We start from the raw sequence: 24,872 nt of genomic DNA on the forward strand, positions 1-24,872 counted from the left end.
AATTCCTAAGTCAAGTGAGTTAAGACCTAAGAAACAGAAGAAGAAAGCTAACAAGGCAGGACCCAAGGAAACTTGGGTACCAAAATCAACTTGATTTGATTTTGATGTGTGCAGGGAAACAGAAGGAATCTTTGGTACTTGGATAGTGGTTATTCAAGACACATGACTGGTGATTCTACCCTGCTCACAGAGTTTGAAGAGAGAGCTGGCCCAAGTATCACTTTTGGAGATGACAGCAAAGGTTATACTGTGGGATATGGCTTGATTTCAAAGGACAATGTCATCATTGAAGAGGTTGCTTTAGTGGATGGTCTCAAACACAATCTGTTGAGTATTAGCCAGCTTTGTGATAAAGGCAACTCAGTAACCTTCAACAAAGAAACTTGTGTTGTGATTAATAATCAAAACAACATAGTGGTTCTCACTGGTGTGAGAAGAGGAAATGTGTATCTAGCCGACTTCAACTCAACTAAAGCAGAATCTGTAACTTGTCTTCTCAGTAAAGCAAGTCAAGATGAAAGTTGGCTATGGCACAAGAAGCTATCCCATTTAAACTTCAAGACCATGAATGAGCTGGTAAAGAAAGAGCTAGTTAGAGGCATTCCTATGGTGGAGTTTACAAAGGATGGACTGTGTGATGCCTGCCAAAAAGGGAAGCAAATTAAAGCATCATTCAGAAAGAAACTTGATTCAGCAATTGAAGAGCCTCTACAACTGCTTCACATGGATTTATTTGGACCAGTCAATATATTGTCAATCTCAAAGAAAAGATTTTGCCTAGTAATTGTAGATGATTTCTCAAAGTTCTCTTGGACCTATTTTCTAAAGTCCAAGGATGAAGCTAGTGAAATCATCATCAATCACATAAGGCAAGTTAACAATCATCCTGATTTCAAAGTTAGAAGAATCAGGAGTGATAATGGAACTGAGTTCAAGAACTATGTCATGAGCGCATTTTGTGAGGAAAATGGAATCTTGCATGAGTTTTCAGCAGCAAGGACTCCACAACAGAATGGAGTAGTGGAAAGAAAGAATAGATCTCTTATTGAAGCTGCAAGGACAATGCTTGAAGAATCAAAACTACCAACATACTTCTAGGCTGAAGCTGTAAACACTGCATGCTACATTCAGAACATCTCTCTGATTAATCAAGCAAGATGCATGACACCTTATCAATTGTTCAAGAACAAGAAGCCAACTCTGAACTTTCTTCATGTCTTTGGCTGTAAATGCTGTATTCTGAGAAATCAAACTGATCAAAATGGGAAGTTTGATGCTAAAGCAGATGAAGGAATTTTTGTTGGATATGCTGTTGGTAAAGCATATAGAGTCTACAATCTAAGAACCAACATTGTTGTTGAATCTATACATGTTGTGTTTGATGATAAAAAGATTGAAGGACTAAAAGATGGAGATTACCATGAGAGCCTCAAATTCGACAATGTTGAGATGGTCAGTGATGAAAGTGATGATGAGAGTGATCAAGAAACAGTGTCTAAGGATAATGCAGACAAATCTACTACAAATGAAGCATAAAACTCAACATTCGTCGAGTTACATAATGCTTCATCCGTCGGAAGGCAATCTGTATTATCCGTCGGAAGACAACCTGCCTCATCCGTCGGTACTCAAAATTCACCATCCGTCGGGTTATCAAAAGGAACAGGAAGTCAAGGCAGATCACCCATAGAAAGCACCCCAATCTCAAATCAAAGATCCACAAACTCAAGGGGAGTTTCTAGCAATCAAAACTCAATCACACATCAAGACAACATTGAGGTCTCTTCATCTAGGGCTAATCTACCTCAACCAAGAAAATGGATAAAAGATCACCCCTTTGAACTGATTATTGGTGATGTTTCATCCAGAGTTCAAACCAGGAGAGCAACTCAAGAAGAATGTCTATACAGCAGCTTCCTGTCCAAGGAAGAACCAAAGAAGGTAGAAGAAGCCTTGTTAGATCCTGATTGGATTTTAGCTATGCAGGAGGAGCTAAACCAATTTGAAAGGAATAAAGTATGGAAGCTGGTACCCAAGCCTACAGGAAAGAATCCAATAGACACCAAATGGGTATTCGGAAACAAGATTGATGAAAATGGCATAGTAGTAAGTAACAAAACAAGATTGGTTACTAAAGGCTATTGTCAGCAAGAAGGAATAGATTTTGATGAAACATTTGCTCATGTTGCAAGACTTGAAGCCATCAGAATCTTCTTAGCCTATGCAGCTCATGCCAATTTCAAGGTCTATCAAATGGATGTCAAAAGTGCCTTTCTAAATGGAGATTTGGAGGAAGAAGTGTATGTAAGTCAACCTCCTGGCTTTGAAGATCCAAATTTCCCAGAGTATGTCTATTATCTACTGAAAGCACTTTATGGACTGAAGCAAGCACCTAGAGCCTGGTATGACACTTTATCAAAGTTCCTTTTGGAAAACCACTTCACAAGAGGTACTGTAGATAAAACTTTATTTTTCAGAAATGTGAATGGCTCTAGCATACTTGTTCAAATTTATGTAGATAATATTATTTTTGGCTCTACAGATGAGAAACTTTGTAAAAAGTTTGCCAAACTAATGCAAAGCAAGTATGAAATGAGTATGATGGGAGAACTAACTTACTTTCTTGGTTTACAAGTTAAGCAAGTTAGTGATGGAATATTCATTAGTCAAACTAAATATATTTTTGATCTTTTAAAGAAGTTTGATCTAATGGATTGCACATCTGCAAAAACTCCCATGGCCACTGCAACTAAGCTTGAACTAAACACTATTGAAAAGTCTGTAAATATTTTAAGTTATAGAGGCATGGTTGGCTCACTTCTGTACTTAACAGCTAGTAGGCCAGATATAATATTTGCTACATGTTTGTGTGCTAGATTTCAGGCTGATCCTAGAGAGTCTCATTTGATAGCTATTAAGAGAATCTTCAGATATCTCAAAGGAACACCAAACCTTGGCATTTGGTATCCTAGAGATTCTGGCTTTGATCTAACTGGTTATTCAGATGCAGATTATGCAGGTTGTAGAATTGATAGAAAAAGCACAACAGGAACCTGTCAATTTTTAGGAAACAAGCTTGTGTCCTGGTTCAGTAAAAAGCAAAATTCAGTTTCTACTTCTACAGCTGAAGCTGAATATATTGCTGTTGGCAGTTGCTGTGCACAGATTTTATGGATGAAAAATCAATTGCTAGACTATGGTTTGCAAGTTGAAAGGATTCCTATTTTTTGTGACAACACAAGTGCAATTGCCATCACTGAAAATCCAGTGCAGCATTCAAGGACAAAGCATATAGACATCAAGTACCATTTCATAAGGGAACATGTAATGAATGGTACTGTAGAGTTACATTTTGTTCCAAGTCAGAAGCAACTTGCAGATATTTTTACCAAACCACTGGATGAATCCACCTTTTCTAGGTTGGTAAGTGAGTTAGGTATGCTTAATTACTCTTGAATTTATCTGAATTATTTTGCAAGTTGAAAAGTAGCCAGAAATTTAACTGATTTTTAGTCTTGGATGAAAATTTTGGCTAAGTCAAAATTTGCATCTCGATGGATGACCATTATCCATCGAGTTGAGTCATCCGTCGATATACAAATTGTAAATAAAAATCAATTACTTTTCTGGAGTATTTTAAAGCTCGACGGATATCAACTTATCCTCATCCGTCGAAGTGTCTAAATCTTAACCGTTAATTCCCTGAATATTATCCATCGAGTATACTTACAGTTTGTAAGCATTACACGACGGATAATGGGTAGAATTTTTACAGTTTATTTTAAAACGGCTATTTTAGATAATTTCTATTGGGTAATTTACTTCTCTTTATTATTTTTATCAGTTGATTTTGAGTAAAGTATAAAAGCTTATTTCATTCTAATCATTTTCTTTTATCATTCTCAAATTCAACTGTATTACTTCATTCTCTCTCAAGCAAAAATCCTCTTTCTCTTCAAGCTTTTCTTCTCTAACAATGGCACCCGTAGTTAAGATCATGTCACAGACTGGGTTCATCTATGAGAAGAACAACTTCACTGCCTTGGTCAATAAGGGGATTCAGCAATCTGAAGACTATCATAAGATGATGGACTTCATGAACAACTGCAAGTTAAGTTTTGCCATGCTGGAATCACCCACAATTTATTGTGAAGTTGTTGAGGAGATGTGGACAACAGCAATCTATAACTCTACTGACAAAACCATCACTCTAACCATCAAAGGTAATGATTTCTGTATCAATAGTGATGTCATAAAAGCATGTTTCAAGATTCCTGATGATAATGTAACTGCACCACACACTGACACTGATATTGTCAATATGCTCAAATCCATTCATTATGCACTTCCTACTGCAAAACTAAGTGAAATTAGAAGACTAGGTCTTAGGAAGGAATGGAGTTACTTGTGTGATGTAGTAACTAAAGTCTTTTCTGGAAAATCAGTAATTTTGATTCTGTAAACATTTCCATGCTTAACATGCTATACATGCTAGTTACAGATAAATATTACAATTTCAGTGACCTTGTTGTGTATGAGTTAGGTTTTAAACTAGGTGACTTAGCCAAAAGAGGAAAGAATATTTACTATGCTAGATTTTTTATGCTTTTGGCTAACCATCTTTGTCAAGAGATTGAACTTGAGAACCCAAACAACAAATTAGCTTGTTGAGTTCAAGAGAGAAGAATCATTGCAGACTTGAACAGAGCCAACCATCACAAGGATGTGCCAATGTTCTATTTTCCTGTAATGTTGACACCTCAGGTAAGTGAGGTAAGTTCATCCAGACCCTCAACTATTCCAATCTCTTCTATTTCTTTGACTTTAGGAATAGCTATGGAAACTGTGACAATGACCAAACAGTTGCCTACCAAAGCTGCCAAAGTAACTGCAATTTCTAAATCCAAATCAAAGAAAACCCCCTCTGGTATCTCTCAAAAGGTACCAGTTCAAAAATCTACCAAAGCCAAAGAGGGGAGTGTGAAGGAGGGTAAGATAGGTGAGGGAAGGGGTGAACATCAAAGAAACCCCAAGGATAAGGTTGGAGAGTTGAGTGAATCCCAGCCTATTCACACTGCAGTTTCCCAACAAACTATAGTGCTTAAAAAGGACAAAAGCTCACTTCTAGCTGCATCCTCCCAAAAGGATGTGGCTATTGAACAAAGCTCTCATCCAAGAGCACAGGCCAAGAGGGTTAGGGACACAAGCTCACACCAAACTTACACTAGAAAGAAGAAATCCAAAACAACTGGGGATGCACAGGGCACACACTTAGTGCAAACTGGTGCTACAGACACAGTCCCTGCACCTTCTCAAATTCAGATTGATGTGGCTCTAATAAATGTGGAGTCACAGCCAAAATCTCTCATAATAGAAGCCACAGAAACACAATACTCACCAACTAACTCACTGGAAGTGGACATGATAAACATTTCAATTCCTGATTCCCCTTCTTTAACTCTGTTGGGGAAGCCAAAATCTAGTGCAAGTGAGCATCATCTTTTAGAAGATTTGTTGGCTCACTTGCCAATTCTTTCTGATTCTATTATGACATCTGTGCCTCAAATAACTTCTGTTAGGTCACACTTTCACTGTAGAGGGGGTGAATACAGTGTTTATTACAATCAAATCAAACTTCAAGAACTTATGTAACAGAAAACAAACTTTATTTAAACAATAAACTCTGTTACAATCTGGAACTGTTATCTCTCAGTGATGAACAAAAAATCACGAGAGCTGCTAGAGTTATATTAAATAATATTCTCGATAATGATAACACTTATAGTGTAAACCCTATGTCTGTGTTTATATACTACACAGTTACAAGATATTCGCTAATTGATATGGAATATAATTCTGCTTCCTAAAATATATCAATCATATATCTTCTATTCCAAGTATTCCATTCTTCACGGAATTCCTTCTTCATGCATATCTCTTCTTATGTTTATCTTGATCTTCTTAACTTTAATCAGCTACTGTCCTTATCTGATCGTCCTTCAGCACTTAAGTTCTGATATCTATCTCCTGATAACATAAGTACTGATATCCCTTAAGTTCTGACTTCCAGTATAAGTACTGATCAGTTAAGTACTGATTTGTTCTATTCAAATAAGATCTGAAATCTAAACATAAAACATATTAGCCATGACATTATCAAATATATCTAACAATCTCCCCCAACTTGTAAATTAACAAAATATACAAGTTTAACAGATATTTGATGATGTCAAAAACATTAAGTACAAATGCATGAGAAATAGACAAGATAACTACAACTTACAGTCCTTAAAGTTTTTACCAATTCAACTTCTGATAACAACTTCAATCTGTATAAATATCAGAATTTAAGCAGTTATAGATCTTCGACTTGGCTTCATCATTTTCTGATCTCTCTGATGTCAGGAGTTGTTCTGAGATAATTCTTCAACAAACATTTCTCAGCATATCTGAGTTCATCAATCATTCTCCGTTTGACATCTTTAAGCTCTGCAGTATCTTCACCAGTTTGAAATATTGCAGCTCTGAGATCATTAATCTTTGCTTTTCTCAACTCCCGATCTAGTCTTATGACATAAGCTTTATTAGACTCTAGATTGAATTCAAGCCCCTTAATACCAAGATATGTTCTGATCTGTGCAGTATTAGGCTTCATATCAACAATATCACCATTGTGATTTCTGTACTTTGGAACATATCTGCTGTCAGACTTAACAGAATAAAGTCTTTTCTGTCTCTGAATCTGTTCCTTTAAGTAGTTTGCAGCAGTCTCTGTTATTCTGTCATCCACTTGAAGTAAGAACAATACATGCTCCAATTCTTCAAAATACTTCAACGGAATGGCATTTTGTCTTATATGATAAACCCTACCATCTGTCATGAAATACAACATGATGTATTCTTTCAAGTAGGTATGGTAAACCATCTGTACAGATTCTAGTTGATTCAATCTCTCAGGAGTTGCTCCAATACCTGGTTCACTCAAGGAAGTTGGATCATCGGTAGTGTTGTGTACTCTTCTTTCATCAGCACTTCCCAATCCAGTTTTATCTCTAGCTTCCTTTCCAGTAACTACTCTTGCTTCAAAACCACTTGAAGTAGTCTTCAAAGATTGAGTCTGTTTTGCTTTAGTGAATCCTGGTAGGAGTGTTTTAGATTTATTTTCTGATATCAAGTTAACTTGAGCACTGTCAGAGGTTACTTGCTTCTTCTGAATATCAGAACTTATAATTTCTTGACTCTGAACAACTTGAGCCATGTCAGAGGTTGTTTTAAGAACTTTTCTTGAAGTCAGAGCAAGATTATCTTTTCCATCAGTAATTTCTTCTTCCTCAGGAGGTACATAAGGCTTGATAGGTTCACCAACCTTTTCTTTACCTTTGGATCTTGGATCTATCTGTGGTTGTGATCTAGCCAAAGTTTCTTCAGTATGTATCCTTTCTTTGATCACAATGCCTTTAAGTTTTGGAAGTAACTTTTTACCAGAAGCTTCAGATTTAGATGTGACTTTCTCTGATTTAAGTCTGGCTTCTTCTTCCTTTAAACTTTCCAAGTCCATCCCTGGATTTTCTTGAAGAAATAACTGTCTTGACATTTCCTCATCAAGATCTAGAAGTTCATCAGAACTTATCCTTTTACCAGCAGCAGAACTTATTCTTTTCCCAGTATCAGAACTTGTTATGTGACTAGCTTGTCTTGATGTAAACCTTCTACCTTGACTATGACCACTACCCATTCCAGAGTTTCCTTGGTCATCTTTTCCATCATCCTTTCCTTGCAGTGACTTGTTGGTTTTGCATTTGGACTTAATTACCTTCTCCCCCTTTTTGGCATCAGCAGGTAATAAAAGAGAGATAAGTAGTTCCACTGAGGTCTGGATTTCAGTAAGTTGCGATTGCTGAGAAGCTTGATTTGTCAGAATTTGATCAATCTGAGCTTGTTGCTTCTCTTGAGTTTTCTCAATATAAGCAACCCTGTCAATGGTAGGTTGGAAGAACTTTTTCTTATCAAGTTTCCAAACTTGTTCCTGTTTAATAAAGTTCTCCTGAATCTTGTGTAGCTCTGCATGAGTGTTGGAATGAAGACCTTGTAGATGTTTAGTACTCAATGCAGTGACTCTAAGCTGGATTTTAAAATCATCAGAATGTAACATTTCATTAGCTTTAGTCAAGTGCTCAGCAAGATGTAAAGCATTTGGAACACATGAAACTGAGTTCCATTCCTTAGTCCACTCCTGACCTGCAGGAGTTTCACTCCAAGGTACTGGTGTATCCCTGATAACAAACTCCTTTAGCAGTTCAGACTTAGGAAGAGTCAGTGGAGGAGTATGTCCTGAAGGACCTGCTGCATCAGCATCTACAGTTGTAGCAGCTTCACCAGTATCTCCAACATTTGCAGCATCAGAACTTAAAGAATCAGTATCTTCTGATAAGACAACTGTATGAGTAGCAATGGAGGCTTCAACATCCTCTAATTGCTGATCTGATACTAAGTTCTGATCAACAGCCATATCCTGATGCTCACCTAAAATCTGATCATCATCTTGATGCAGAGAAGGTGTTAGTGATAACTCAGGAGTTTGAACAGCATCAGTAACAGGTGTTGTGGAAGGATTATTTGCTGTTGGAGCTTCTAAGAAAAGTATGTCAGGCACAACCAAGTTCTGAATATCAATTTCAGCACTTGTGCCTGGATCAACAAGAGATATAGAAGGTGAATTAGCCTTGTCAGATACAGGTTCCTGAGATGGAGTTGATGGAGAAGAAGTGACTGGAGCAAATTCCTTGTCTTGTGAGATCAGAGATTCCTGATCCCCTTCCTTAGCTGATTCCTCCTCATCATCTGAAACTGGCCTCTGTGCCCTCTGTTTCTTGTACTTTCTTGTTGATTTGGATTCCTTGGGAGTTGCAGGAACCGTCATACGTCGAAGCCTCTTGAGAAGCCTAGAACCCCCAATTGCAGAATCCTTCTGAGAAGTTGCCTTCTCAGCTTCATCTATCATAGGTTCTGAAGATGGAATCTGATCCTCAGAATCTGATGCATCTCTCAAAGTAATCCTCCTCTTCTTCTGAGATGTTTGAGGAACAGTCTTTGTTCTCTTTGGCTTAGAGGATGTAGGCTTCACAGTAGGTGCTGAAGAAGAAGGTTGAGCATTCTGTGAAGTGGAGAGATAGGATTTGAGATAAGTTCTGAGGGTAGGTTGAGTAGAATGAGAGGTAGGGACTGAGGTTGATGGATTTTGGTTATGGTGAGTTGGTTTAACATTTGAGTAAACAGATTTGTAAGTAGCTGGATCAGCATTTACCAGAATCTGTTTCACAGACTGAGGAATCTGTAATTGTCTCACCATTGATTTCTTTGTGTCAGCATTTATCAGGTCGTTAAAGTACCTTTTTGCAACCTTAAAAGGTGGGGTTTGAGTGCTGACTAACTGGGGTTCAGCAGTACAATACGTATAAATAAGTTGACAGAATCTAGCAAAATAAACAACATCTCGATCCTCTGTCATCCTATCCCCAATAAAACCAATTATTCCAGTTGCAAAATCAAAATGAGTTTGATGGATAATAGCATACCCGATGTGCTGACTCAGAATTGGGATGGCATCAAAATTTGAACACTTGTTGCCAAAAGCCTTGGTGATGCAATCGAAGAAGAAACTCCATTCTCTTCTGATATTAGCCCGTTTCAACTGTCCAAGTTTCGTCAGACTCTTTTCATATCCCAAATCAGTCATTAACCCCCGAAGTTCTGATTCCTCTGGTATAGAGAAAGTACAATCTTCTGGAAGATGTAATGCTCTTCGTACTGTACCAGGAGTGACTACATAGGAAGAATCACCCACTTGGAAGATAATACTGGGAGTTCCCCGTTTACCACCATCATCATAAACTCCAGTCCTCCAGAACCGCAGAACTTGTTGACTTGAGTATAATTCAGGCTGAGTTAAGGCGTACCCAACCTCACTATGTGCAAGAAGATCTTGCACAAAATGCAATTCAGATGGAGCTTCAGCATGATCAAGAATTGCAGCATAGTTGTTTGGAACAAACTTTGCTCCATCAATGATTAAATCCTTTGGTGCCATGTGAAAAAATATTGAAATTCAAGTATGCCTGTTAGGTGTTTGAGATAATGTCTGTATGAAAAACCAACGTAAGAAAGAATGAGAAAGAGAGTAAAAGTAAGAAGAGAGATAAAGTATTAAGAAAGTAAAAGATTAAAGAAATCTTCTCTCTGTTGTTCTTATACTCGAAGAAAAATGTTACCGTTGGACACCTGTCAGACATGCAGTAATAACGGATAGTTACTGGGCTCGAGAAAACAGGAATGATTACTTATCCAGTTGCCTTGATTCAAGGAAAAACCATTTCAGTTATCAAGAGACACAGTTTTAATTCAAAATTAAAACCGTTAGCACTGATTGAATTATTTTTCACTGCAACATTAATATTCTGAAAATGAATCATGTTAAAAATGACCTAGATAATTTCGATGAATAAGTGCTGACAAAGAATCAGAACTTAAATAAAGACAAAATTTAAATGGTCATCAGAATATCAAGCAGGATTGAACAACACAGATAAAATAACTCAGAGACAAAATCTTGAAGTAAAAACAGGTTTCATTAATATATCAAGTCAATACATATATGAAATAGAAATTACATCAATACAAGATTTTCCCTAAGCTTCTAATCCTAACGTCAACAGCTTTAGTCCTAGCTAAGAAGCCTGACAAAGCTGAGGATGAAGAAGAACAGGAAGAAGATGAGATTAAGTCATCCTCCTCTTCCTATCTTCGACAAACAAGATAGCGAGTCGAATGATTCGCTCTTACTGACGGATAGCTTCCCGCCTTTCCTCCTCCAGGCGCTCCAGATGGCGATGATAATCCATCTCGAAGAATAGAAGGTGAGCCAGCACCTCCTGTGGGACAGAGTCCCAGATCTCCTCAGGAATGGCTGTTATATGCCACTCCTGCTGCCACTCGGCACAACTGAGCTCCATTGTGAAGGTTTGTGTGTTCAAAAACATGTTGTATCGAACCATTGTGTTTTTGACAGAAGAAGGAGGATAAGTGTGTGAGAAGAATGTGATGGAAAGACTGATGTGAAGTGGTTGCATATATAGGCAAGAGAATGCCAAGAGACACAAAGATATTGAATGCAGACAGGTAGAATTAATTCTACCTCGTCTCCCTAGACCTTGAAAAAGAATAACAGTCATTGGAAAAGGAATGGGCACATGTAACAAGAGTGAACTGTTCAAGGACGAGTGCCATTATGTTTTAACCATAGACTATTAATCTTCCACTTCAACATTTCGAAATTAATCTGAGACTGTTACCAAATTTTACTCATAAATAAGTCAAGTAAAGGGTTAGACTGAAAAATCAGAACTTAGACCTATACCAGAACTTAACAGTCATCAGAACATAATGTCTTAACTCGAACAAGGAATATCTATCTTAGTAAATACTCATACAAGTTCTTAGTTATGAACGTCAGAACTTAATCATCAGAACGTGTAACTAGAACTTGTCCTCAGAATTTGTGCAGAAGTGACACAATGACTGTTTATCTAAAATAACATAGACCACCACAGAAATTTCATCATTCATATGGAGTGATGTGTGTGTGCATTAAGCTAAATAACAGACAAAGAGTAAAGTCTGATCTACTTCAGTACATCTTAGAAATAAGTCATAATTAAAATTTTGCTAAAGAACTGTCATTATCCTGAAACCTACTGATAAATGAGTTCATGCATGAGTCCACCTCTACTGTTTTTGTGCTAATTTTATGCATCTTTTGAAATTCTATTTTACAGAGGCTTCTCAGTGTAAGTGAGTCACGACTGTTTATTAGAATTTATGCTATTATCAGAGTATTTCTCCAGTAATCATAGAGTGTGAACAGTCACCAAGAAAAATATTTTGCTTTTCTAATGCATATTTACTTAATACCAGCAATGCACTTGGGTCGTTCCATTCACATTTTTACTCTAGATCTCAAAGGAGTACCTGATATTATTCTTTGATTCTTTTCTTTTTCTTTTGATAAGTGAGGTTTATCAGCACTTAGTACATTCAGCAGTTTTACTAGAATCAGAACTTAAACAGATGAGTAGCATTATTCTAATTTGGGACTTAGTAATAAGATATACAAAGTAAACTTAACTAAGCTCAGTTATCAGAATTTGCTTGTGTCATAAGATTTCCACAGAAATAATTACTTCTTTCATGGGATCATTTGTTTATTGAAGACTAGTAGGTCAGTATCTAGCACAGTTATCCTCATAGGATTGAATAGTTACTGAAACAGACATATCACTTATCAGAGTTTAGAAACATATATCAGACAACAGTCAGTACTTAAAGACATTTATCAATTAATGCACAGAATATACAAAGAGATTAATTCTGTAAATACTGATCATAAAGTCTGATAACATAGAACAAGTTTAAGCAGATTTAGAGAAAGAACCTGAAATCATTCCAAGTTCATTTACCAATTTTGAAAAGGTAGCTTCACACAGTGGTTTTGTGAAGATATCTGCTACTTGTTGATCTGTGGGAACAAAATGCAATTCCACTGTACCTTCATCCACATGTTCCCTGATGAAATGGTACCTGATGCTGATGTGCTTTGTCATAGAGTGTTGAACTGGATTACCTGTCATAGCAATAGCACTTTGATTATCACAGTAAATAGGGATTTTGAAATACGTTAACCCATAATCTAGTAACTGATTCTTCATCCAGAGAATCTGTGCACAGCAGCTTCCTGCAGCAATATACTCTGCTTCTGCAGTTGATGTGGAAATTGACTTTTGTTTCTTGCTATACCAAGAAACCAACCTGCCTCCAAGAAATTGGCAGCTACCACTTGTGCTTTTCCTGTCAATTTTGCAACCTGCAAAATCTGCATCTGAGTAACCTATTAATTTAAAATCTGATTCTCTAGGATACCATAATCCTAGATCAGCTGTTCCTTTAAGATACTTAAAGATTCTTTTTACAGCTGTTAAGTGAGGTTCTCTTGGATCTGCTTGAAATCTTGCACAAAGACAGGTAGCAAACATGATATCTGGTCTACTAGCAGTTAGATAGAGAAGTGAGCCAATCATACCTCTGTAATCAGTAATATCTACTGAATTACCAGTATCCTTATCCAGTTTTGTTGCAGTGGCCATGGGAGTGGATGCACTTGAACAGTCTTGCATTCCAAATTTCTTCAGCAAGTTTCTGGTGTACTTAGATTGACAAATAAAAGTTCCTTCTTCACTCTGCTTGACTTGAAGGCCCAGAAAATAACTAAGTTCTCCCATCATACTCATCTGATATCTTGACTGCATTAGGTTGGCAAACTTTTTGCAAAGTTTGTCATTTGGAGACCCAAAAATAATATCATCAACATAAATCTGGATCAGAAGTAAGTCCTTGCCATGGTTGAGATAGAACAATGTTTTGTCAATAGTTCCTCTGTTGAATCCACTTTCCAGAAGAAACTGAGCTAAAGTCTCATACCATGCTCTAGGAGCTTGCTTAAGTCCATAAAGTGCTTTATCAAGCCTGTAGACATAATCTGGATGTTTGGAATCTACAAAGCCTGGAGGTTGTTCAACATATACTTCCTCTTCCAATTCTCCATTGAGAAAAGCACTTTTCACATCCATTTGAAAGACAGTAAACTTTTTGTGAGCAGCATAAGCCATGAATATCCTTATGGCTTCTAACCTAGCAACTGGAGCAAATGTTTCATCATAGTCAATTCCCTCCTGTTGAGAATATCCTTTTGCAACCAGCCTTGCCTTGTTCCTTACAATTATGCCATCACTGTCAGTTTTGTTTCTGAATACCCACTTTGTACCAACAATCGATCTATTCTTGGGTCTTGGCACTAAGGTCCAGACTTTGTTTCTTTCAAATTCATTCAACTCTTCCTGCATTGCTTGCACCCAATCAGCATCTTGAAGAGCTTCTTCCACTTTCTTTGGCTCAGACTGAGAGAGAAAAGAATTGTAAAGACATTCATTAGAAGTACCTGTTCTAGTTCTGACACCTGCCTCAGGATTTCCAATTATTAAATCAGGTGTATGTGATTTTGTCCACTTCCTTGCAGATGGAAGATTTTCTCTAGAACTGGATGCTCCCCCATGATTCATGCTGTCTTCGGTTTCATTTTCTGATGCTCCCCCTGAAACTATGCTCTCTGAGTTGGATCCTTCAGTATTTAGATTTTCAGCACTGTCAGTACTTGGCTTATCAGAACTTGACGAATCAGAATTTGAAGAGCCAGATGTATGTTCTGATGCTTCTTGAGATGTGATAATATCTTGAGTATGCTCCCCCTGCATTGGTGCATCTTCCTTTGACGTAGTCACCACAGTTTCAATAACATCAGAGTTTAATCCATCAGAATTTACAGTATCAGGACTTAGACTGTCAGGACTTGAGATATCAGAATATGAATCTTCATTTTCAAATCTCAGCTTATCATGATCAATGCAATCTTCAAGTCCAGTGATCTTCTTGTCATCAAAAGAGACATTGATAGATTCCATGACCACTTTTGTTCTCAAATTATAGACTCTGAAGGCTTTTGTAGAAAGTGGATATCCTACAAAGATTCCCTCATCAGCTTTTAGATCAAACTTGGATAGCTGTTCAGGATGAGTCTTGAGAACAAAACACTTACATCCAAATACATGAAAGTATTTGAGATTTGGCTTCTTGTTCTTCACCATCTCATATGGTGTTTTTCCATGCTTGTTAATGAGTGTTGCATTTTGAGTAAAACAAGCAGTCTGCACAGCTTCAGCCCAGAAATAGGTTGGAAGCTTTGCTTCTTCAAGCATTGTTCGTGCAGCTTCAATTAGAGTTCTATTCTTCCTTTCAACAACTCCATTTTGCTGTGGAGTTCCAGGAGCAGAAAATTCCTGCTTTATTCCATGATTTTTGCAGAACTCTTCCATTATCAAATTCTTGAATTCAGTGCCATTATCACTCCTCAAAATTTTCACAGAATCTTTGATCAATTTATCCAGATGTTTGACATGATCAATCAGGATAGATGCAGTTTCACTTTTTGTGTGCAAGAAATACACCCATGTGTATCTGGTGAACTCATCTACTATGACCAACGCATATTTCTTCTTTGCAATAGACATGACATTCACTGGACCAAATAGATCAACATGAAGCAGATAATAAGGCTCAAGAATTGATGATTCAGTCTTGCTCTTGAATGAAGATTTTCTTTGTTTAGCCTTCTGACATGAGTCACAAAGACCATCAGGAACAAACACTGATTTTGGCAGTCCTCTCACAAGATCTTTCTTGATCAGTTCATTTATCTTGTTGAAGTTTAAATGAGAGAGTTTCTTGTGCCAATTCCAGCTTTCTTCAGTTGAGGCTCTACTCACTAAACAGATTGCAGAACCATCAGAACTTGTTGAAAGCTTAGCTTCATAAATGTTACCACGCCTGAATCCCTTCAGAACAATTTTTCCTTTAGATTTACTAACTATTTCACAATGTTCTGCAAAGAAATCAACATGATAACCTCTGTCACAGATTTGACTTATACTCAGTAAGTTGTGTTTAAGTCCTGAGACCAGAGCTACATCTTTAATAATGACATTCCCAAGATTGATATTGCCATATCCCAAAGTTTTTCCAATGTTGCCATCTCCATAAGAAACACTTGGGCCAGCTTTCTCCACAAAGTCTGATAGCAGGGCCTTATTTCCAGTCATATGTCCTGAACATCCACTGTCCAGAACTAAAATATTTTTCCTGTTGCCCTGCAATCAAAAAGACCACTAATTATTAGTTTTAAGGACCCAGACTTGCTTGGATCCTTTGGCCTTTTTAGGTTTGTTAACATTTGCAGCGGATTTAACATCAGATTTTATGTTAACAGTTTTCTTATCAGAACTTATACTAGAAGGAACAACATAAACTTTCTTTAAAGAAGGTTTTATTTGATAATAATCATAGTACAAACTATGATATTCCTTACAAGTATAAATGGAATGCCATAAACTACCACAATGAAAACAAGGATTTTGTGGTTTGTATCTAACAGACTGACTCTTAACTCCTGACTTTGTAGATAAGGAGTTAATATTCTTATTCTTCCTGCAAAAAGAAGCCAGATGGTTAGAACTTCCACAGTTATGACATGCTTTCCTAGGAGCATCAGGAACAGATTTATAGTTATTGCTTTTATTCACACCTTCCTTTCCATTCCTGTTCTTCTTAGGTGATTTTACCTTGTTTGCATTCTTAACATCTTTCAGCTTATGCTTAAGCTGCTTCTTTGTCATTAAGCCTATGTTAACTTCAGCTGTCTTTTCCTGTTTTAGTTTGTCAGAAGCTAATTTCTTTTTAACTTCTGATTTCTCATTTTCGGATTTTTCAGTTACAAACTTAACAGGTTTTAACTTCGGCTTTTGCTTATCAACAGGCTTAATTTCTACAGTTCCTTTTTTATTTTCTCCATAGCCTAAGCCCTCTTTCCAGTTTTCACTGCTTAGCAAGTTTTGAGTTGTTTTGCCAGAGTTAGTCCAAGTTCTGATAATCTCTCTCTCCTTTTCTAACTCAGTTTTTAGAGATTCATTCATTTTTAGCACTTCATCCCTAACATAAAAAGCATTATCTCTATCCTGCTGAGTTTGATGAAACATGACTAACTCTTTTTCTAAGAAATCATTTCTTTTCCTAAAAGCAAGATTTTCAGAAGTTAATCTTTCACATGTTAAAGTTTGATCTCTATAACTAACAAACATGGTTTTAAGATATCTTCTCAACTCATTAATATCATCAGTATGAAAAGCATAAGTAGTCTGAGGTACCTTTGTTTCAGCAGCTTCAGAACTGCTCTCAGAACTTGATTTATCAGCATTTGCCATCAATGCATAGTTCTCCTCACTTTCAGAGTCTGAGGTGTCTGTCCAGCTTTTCTGCTTTGTGACAAGAGCTTTGCCTTTGTCATTCTTGGTTTTCTTGCAATCAGGAGATATGTGGCCTTTCTCACCACAATTATAACATTTAACATTAGCGTAATCTCCTCTGTCAGACTTTCCTCCTCTTCCTTCAGATCTTCTGAAATTCTTCTTATCAGAACTTATGCCTTTCCTGGAAAACTTCTTTCCCTTCCTGAACTTCCTGTATGCAATCTTTGTGATTCCTTTCACCATAAGAGCACACAGCTTCATCATCTCCTCATCAGCATCAGTTTCAGGCAAGCTTTCAGAATCTGAGTCATCATCACTCTCAGAACTTGATGACTCAGTATCAGATTTTATGATAAGAGCTTTACCCTTATCTTTCTTTGAGGAAGGTGGTTTGGGGGATTCCTCTTCAACCTTGAGAGCAACTGTCCTTGACTTTCCTCCTTTCCTCTTGCTTCTTTGTTCCATCTCAAGTTCATGAGTCTTGAGCATTCCATAGATTTCATCAAGAGTTGTTTCATCAAGATTGTAGTTGTCTCTTATTGTTGTTGCCTTCAAATCCCAACATTCAGGAAGAGCTAACAGGAATTTGAGGTTTGTATCTTCAAGATCATACTCCTTATTTACTAATGACAAGTCATTCAAGAGTTTGACAAATCTATCATATACATCAGTCAATGACTCATTAGTCCTAGAGTCAAAGTGTTCATACTCTTGAGTGAGTATTGTCTTCCTGTTCTTCTTAACTGTTTCAGTTCCTTGACACCTTGTCTCCAGTGCATCCCATATCTCCTTAGCAGTCTTGCAGTTGATTACCCTGTTTGACATTACATTATCAATGGCACTATGCAATAAGTGACGTACCTTGGCATCCTTAGCAATAGATGCTATATCTTCAGCAGTGTAATCATTCTTTTCCTTTGGTACGGTCATTGCTGCTTCACCTGCAACTACAACAGCGAGCTTGGTAGGTTTGTGAGGCCCTTCCTTGATTCTATCAAGGTATTCTGGATCTGTTGCTTCCAGAAACATGGTCATCCTTACCTTCCATATGGGATATTCAGATGGTCTCAATATGGGAACTCTGATAGTCTCATATCGACTCTGAGTTGATGTCTTTGATGATTCCTCAGTTTTGGTAGGCTTAGTTGGAGTTTCTGTGTCAGACATGATTGTGTTTGGATCTTTAACTGTATGTGTGTTAACAGATAGCTCTGATACCACTTGTTAGGTCACACTTTCACTGTAGAGGGGGTGAATACAGTGTTTATTACAATCAAATCAAACTTCAAGAACTTATGTAACAGAAAACAAACTTTATTTAAACAATAAACTCTGTTACAATCTGGAACTGTTATCTCTCAGTGATGAACAAAAAATCACGAGAGCTGCTAGAGTTATATTAAATAATATTCTCGATAATGATAACACTTATAGTGTAAACCCTATGTCTGTGTTTATATACTACACAGTTACAAGATATTCGCTAATTGATATGGAATATAATTCTGCTTCCTAAAATATATCAATCAGATATCTTATATTCCAAGTATTCCATTCTTCACGGAATTCCTTCTTCATGCATATCTCTTCTTATGTTTATCTTGATCTTCTTAACTTTAATCAGCTACTGTCCTTATCTGATCGTCCTTCAGCACTTAAGTTCTGATATCTATCTCCTGATAACATAAGTACTGATATCCCTTAAGTTCTGACTTCCAGTATAAGTACTGATCAGTTAAGTACTGATTTGTTCTGTTCAAATAAGATCTGAAATCTAAACATAAAACATATTAGCCATGACATTATCAAATATATCTAACAACTTCAATCAACACAGAGTCAACAATAGTTTCTCTTCCCACCTCATTCATTTCTACTCTCTCGATGGATATTGTTCATCCATCGAGTAGTGATTGTATCCCGACGGATAAGCTTAACAGCAGTTATCCGTCGGATAGCTTTACCAATCACCCGACGGATATCACTTATCCGTCGAGTGTCTCTGCACAACTTCAAACTTCAATAATTTCAAGTGCAGAAGATTTGGTGGTAATACAATCACTCTTAGGACTGAGAGAGGAGAGTGCATTGAGTGAGAGGCTGGGTTGCTCCCAGGCAAAAGGAGAGGAAAAGAGTGAATCTCAGCAATCCATTCATTCAGGATTGGCAAAAGTGAGTGAGAGGAGTCCCACCTTTGTAGGTGAAGGTGAGGGTGTGAGGGTGGGGAGCCAGGGTGAGACCCTGATGCAATAAAAGAGAGAATATGAGAGAAAGGCAGGTACTGGAGAAATAAGGATGGAACCAGCCATTGCTAGTGAGTCCATGATTGTGGATCATGCTGAAAAGAAAAGACAATTTCAGCAACATTACAAAGCTGTAATTGATAACATTTCCTTGGATGCTGACACTTTTACTCACCCTGTTTCAGCCTATCAACTGTTGGCTGCTCAGGGGAATGTGGAGGCAGAGCAGACTTTGAATTTAGTGCACACCACAGAATCTCTTCAAAGAGATAAAGCTGCTGTGAACAGAATGCCTTCTCAAGCTGGAGAGCCATCTGAAGAATTTGGAGTAAATTCTGATGATGATGACTCTGGTTCTTTGGATGGAAGCATGAACTTAGGGGGAGCTGAAGGCCCAAGTTCTGCTTTCAGTTTACCTAAATAGGCATGGGCAAAGGAATTTTCACCAGGGCAATTTGAGGTGTCTTTGGTAAAACAAGTAATAGCTATTCAGCAGGCCCTTCAGGAAGCTTCAGATGCTGGTACCAAGGCTTTTCTTCAAGCTCACCTAGACTCCTTACATTTAATGAAGATCCAACACTCAAGACAGAATCTCAGTGTGGATGAATTGAAAAAGGATATAGCTGACTTAAAGACATATAACTCTGAGAAGCTGGATTCAATAATGCCATATGGTACCATGCATGATCTATTACTAAGGTTAAGGAGAGAATCAGATTCTGACAAGAAGATAGCCAAGCTGGAGAACAGAGTTCAGGTTATTGAGAATTCAGTGGCTCTACTTCTTCAAAATCAACAGACTCAGACAAATCTTCTTATGCAACTGGCCAAAGCACAAGGCCTAACTCCTTCACTTGATGATAACAAAAAGGGGGAGAGAGAATCAAGTAAGGGGGAGAAAGGACCAACTGAGGGGGAGAAACTTCTAGTTCAAATCAGCAAAGTAATTATACCTTCAATTACTATCTCCAAGCCACCAGTCAGCCAGTTGACTCTGATCAACTGGAAAAAGATTGATAAGGAAATACAGAAAAAGTTTCAATTAGTCAAGGAACCAGATCAGTCAGCCATCCATCACTCTCATGTCAAGCCAATCAATGTGAATGAGATGAGCATGAACTATCTGGATAAAGGACAATCTTCCTGCATCAAGGCTACAAAGGCTGAGATAATTGTTAAACCAATGGCAAACTATCCAAAGTTATCTTTGAAGAACCCTATGGATTCTGTGTATGAGACACCCAAGCCTGATGAAAAGAAGCTTCTGTCAAGATCTATTCTCCCCTACAAAGATCCAGCTGATTCAGCCTCAAGAAAGAGAATTGCAAAGATATTCAGAAATGGGAAGGAAATTTGTGTGGTAGCTGGACATCCATAATTTGCTCTTGCAAAGGAAGAAGAAAAAGCTAGATTGAAGCAGGAAAAGAGGCAAGCTGCTCTAGATGCAAAGAAGTCTAAACAAAAGAAAGAACAGTTTGCTATCTTGGCCAAGCTACAGGCTGTGAATTCTTCTCAACAAATTCCCTCTCAACCATCTCAAGCTACTGAATCAGAGAAGAAGATTGAAAAACAGAAGAAATCCCCAAGAAAGAAAGAACTGGCTAAAAGAACAAAAAGAAAGTTGGATGTTGTTGACAAGGAATTGGAAGATCAATTTCCAAAGGAATCCACTCAAGCTGAAACTCAAGCATCAAAGCCCTCTGTGGTGTTTGAAGACATAAGGGTGTGGACCCCTACAGGAACATACATGGAGAGCCTATTGTGCCAAAGGATGAGCCAATAGAGTGGGATAAATTACCAATTCCTGACTTCAACTTGCCAATTCTTACTAAGCCAAGAAGGACAAAATCAAGGGCAGTCAAGAAAGTGAAGTTGTCACCTCTCAAATCCAAGTCAGTAGTCAAAACTCAACCCAAGGTCAACAAGGGAGACTACTTGTACTTGTGTGACATCAAAGAACTCTCAGATCTAAACCTTTATCTGGAGGAGCTGGATGAGGTAAGGGCAATTGATGCATACAGAAACCTACCTGAAAGGTTGGTGTTCAAGTACAAAGGGGGAAGGGAGATTCAGTGGCCTCTTCACAGGATACTTCAAGAAAGCCAAGCTGTGTTGATCAAAGTCTATTCATCCTTCAAGAAAAACTTTGGGTTCAATGTAACTGCAAGAAGATTAGTATTCAAGAAGATTGAAGAGCTAAGGAGTGTTAGAGCCAAAGATGCACTACCCAAAACTCTTATCATCCCATACACAGGGAGAAGAGTGCATCTAAGGCCCTACTGACTGATGGAATTCATGGATGACAAGGGTGTGAGAAGATTCTTCAGATTAGAAGACCAATTGAGTATCTCTAGCAATGAGACTCTCTTGGAAATGCAAGAAATGTTAGATCTCTCAGAATCTGATGAATTAGAATTCCACAGACAGCTCCAGAATCAAATTGAAGAAAACAACAAAAAGCTTGGAAGAAGATCCAGACCTTCAAGAAACTAGAAAAATCTGCTCAGACTAGAGGAGCATCTTGAACTGACTGTGAGCCAAACCTTGTACATTTTTGTTTAAATTGAAGCACTTTCAGTTTTATCTACTTATCTTTAAAGATATATGTTTAGGATGTTTTGTTATCATCAAGTATCTCTTAATTTATGGCTACAATTCCAGTAGACATAAATTGGGGGAGATTGTTATGAATATGTTGTGTACTTGATGATTACCTAAACAAAACATCTAAGTAGATTTTACTTGGTGAAATAATGTAGCACTCGACGGATAAAAATTATAGTCCCGACGGATAACTCATTATAGTCCCGGCGGATGATTAACTTATTATCCATCGAGTGAGTAGCTTATGTAATAATAAGTTTGTAGCACAGTGTTGTATGCACCTTTGTATAGAATCTGAAGTAGCATATAAGTCATGTTGACTTTAACTAGATATGCAGAATAGGTTGATTAACTGTACATAAGCAATGTCTTGTAATTCTGTATAAGTGAAATGAAGTCAAGTGCCAAAATAGCTACCAATGGATGTTTAACATAGCAGTCGACGGATGATCAATTAAGTCATCAACGGATGATCTGAAAGTCGACTGATGATCATATCAAGATTCAAACATCAGTTGAACAGTGAAAGCTGACACACAGCCGTTGAGTTGGATACAAGTACACTGTGGAAGCCCATTAACTGGGTAATAGAGGATGAAAAGCAGCAAAGAACAAGACTGTTAGATTTTATATTTGTTCAGTTCTTTTGACTTTGTAATCTTGGTAATATATAAACCAAGAGAGTAGTAAATAGAAAAATAACTGAGATAGCTAAGAAACAACAACAGAGAAATCTTTGTAAGCACTATCTTTAGCATTTCCTGTGTTTTTAGCAGTTCTATTTTGTAAGCAGCTGTGAGCATTTCTGCACACAGAGTCCTTTCGATATATTAAATATATCTCTGGTGGAATTATTTAAATCCACCAGAAAGTTTTTAAAGTCTCTTGTTTTTAATTACTTATGTTTTGATTCATTCAAGTTTACATTCCGCATTGTGCTAATCAAAACAAATATATCCATAATCGAGTTGAACATTTTTATTTCAAGAAAAAGGTTCAAGAATTCCATTCAACCCCCCTTCTGTAATTCTTGCTATATTGTTAAGGGACTAACAAAACATCTCACTATTAACGGGGTTGAAATCACGTGATAGGATCATATAGTTAACGCTCCCCCTCACTCGAAAGTCCATGAATGCCCCAATAGGTTCTGATACCATGTTGAGTAACCAGCTCATCTAAAACTTTAAGGTATTAGAGGAAGGCCCCAATAGGATCATATAGTAAACAGTAACAAGTGTTTGAGCCTAGGAGGTATATGATAAAAATGTTGACATTTGTATTAGCTTTACAGGTAGATAGATTTACAAAGCCTGTAAACTAGGAACTGATGATATAATAACTGTCATATAAGAGATAAGTACTCGACTCAAGTTATCATTATCACTTAGTTTTTAAATTAATTACCTGGTGTCCGAAACAAATTCCCAGAAGTCTTTTTTTCATGAAATTCAGCTTGTTGATCAGATTAAGTAGCTTGCATATCCAAACATCATTTCCATGAGCATCATTGCAGCTTCCGGTGATCACAAAGCCATCGTAAAGCTCGATGTCCTTTGTTAGGCATTGTTACAAGTTTCGTGTAAGACAGACACAGTAACAATGATAACAAAACTGAGGTCATTGTTATTTTCAGTCAAGATTTTAAGGAGTAAGTTACTATCAAGGATATATTTATAACAATCTAAAATCAAAATCAAAATAAACGTCTAATTAGACAACCTTTAACATACACGTGCAAGACGTGTTAAATTAGCTTCAAATAAAATATTAATTTCAGAAAAATATGAATATACTTGTTTCAGGTCTGGTCTTCAGGATTAGGTATATCCCTAAAAATCGCCCTTTATATTGTTATTTTTTCGAAAATATTTACAAATTCAACTCCAGAACGTGTTTGATCAATGGTGTCACGGGCCAAATCTACATGTACCCTGATGTTGAACTCTTTTCTCAAAGGGCTCATTAGGCCATAACAAATTTGGTATCGACCTGAATGATATAATCATGTTCCTATTACTGAATACGTGATTTCTTAGTCTAAAAGCACAGCCTTACTACTTGTTACTGAATACGTGATTCTTTGGTCTGAAAGAACAACCTTACTGCTTCGGAAGAAACTGGTCCAAGAAAATAATCATTACCAAACCGGGGGCAAACTGAGACATCTGAATACACAAAATTTTGCTTGGAGGAGTGCATACACCATATCCTACTTGTTTAATTTTGGGCACCCAATTGCAGCAAAGAGTATAATTAGAAAATATTCGCAAGAAAATTATACGATTCTAAAGACATTTAAATATTAAAAATTAGTGGTTGAGAATAAAAGAACTCTAATATTGTCCAAACAATTTAATAAAAATGCTACAACAATTATACAAGCATGGTGCTCCCAAATAAATCACAGTTGACACACCATGATAACCTAACACTTCTTCATATATTTTTTTTAAATAACACGTTTTCATAGTTAGATTCATCCAACTTCCCAATGATTCTTAAACCTTGCATGATTCCTTTTAACCTCCTCTTCAATGTTCAGAATAATGCAATATTGTCCATTCACTGCCATTCACACAGGAGCACGCAGACCTTTAGTACCTTCACGACCTGACCTAGCAAGGGGTTAATGTATGTGTACAACAAAAACATCATCTAGCACTAAACTTAACATTATCTAACAGGAGCATACAAAATATACTCAGAAAGATCTATATAATAATCAAAAAGTTTTTTATGCCAATAACATATAGAAACACAAAAACACATAAAAATTCAAAATGGTAAACCGCGCCTTGTCCTGTTTGAAAAAAATTATTAAAACTTCTAATGCTCAGAATATGTTTAGCATCAACAAAATGAAAATTCTACATAATAAATCAGAGAAATAGTTTAAAATATTAATTCAAAATGTATACTTGAAATACTTGCTAGAAAGTAACAATATAAAAGTAGACATAACTATAACACCGGATTTAACATTTAACAATGATAAGTCAGAAACCTATTGAAGGGGAAAAGATGTGATCAACCCTCCTGATATATATTTTTACCAAAA

General features: G+C 37.0%; 1 pseudogene; it reads right to left on the reverse strand.

The window, feature by feature from the left end:
* Positions 1-23,777, reverse strand: part of LOC141685018 (gamma-glutamyl peptidase 5-like) — a 30,461-nt pseudogene extending 6,684 nt beyond the window's left edge.
* Between the last annotated feature and the right edge of the window lie 1,095 nt (positions 23,778-24,872).

Source organism: Apium graveolens, chromosome 9 (genome assembly GCF_009905375.1).
Source record: "Apium graveolens cultivar Ventura chromosome 9, ASM990537v1, whole genome shotgun sequence".
Taxonomy (NCBI): Eukaryota; Viridiplantae; Streptophyta; class Magnoliopsida; order Apiales; family Apiaceae; genus Apium; species Apium graveolens.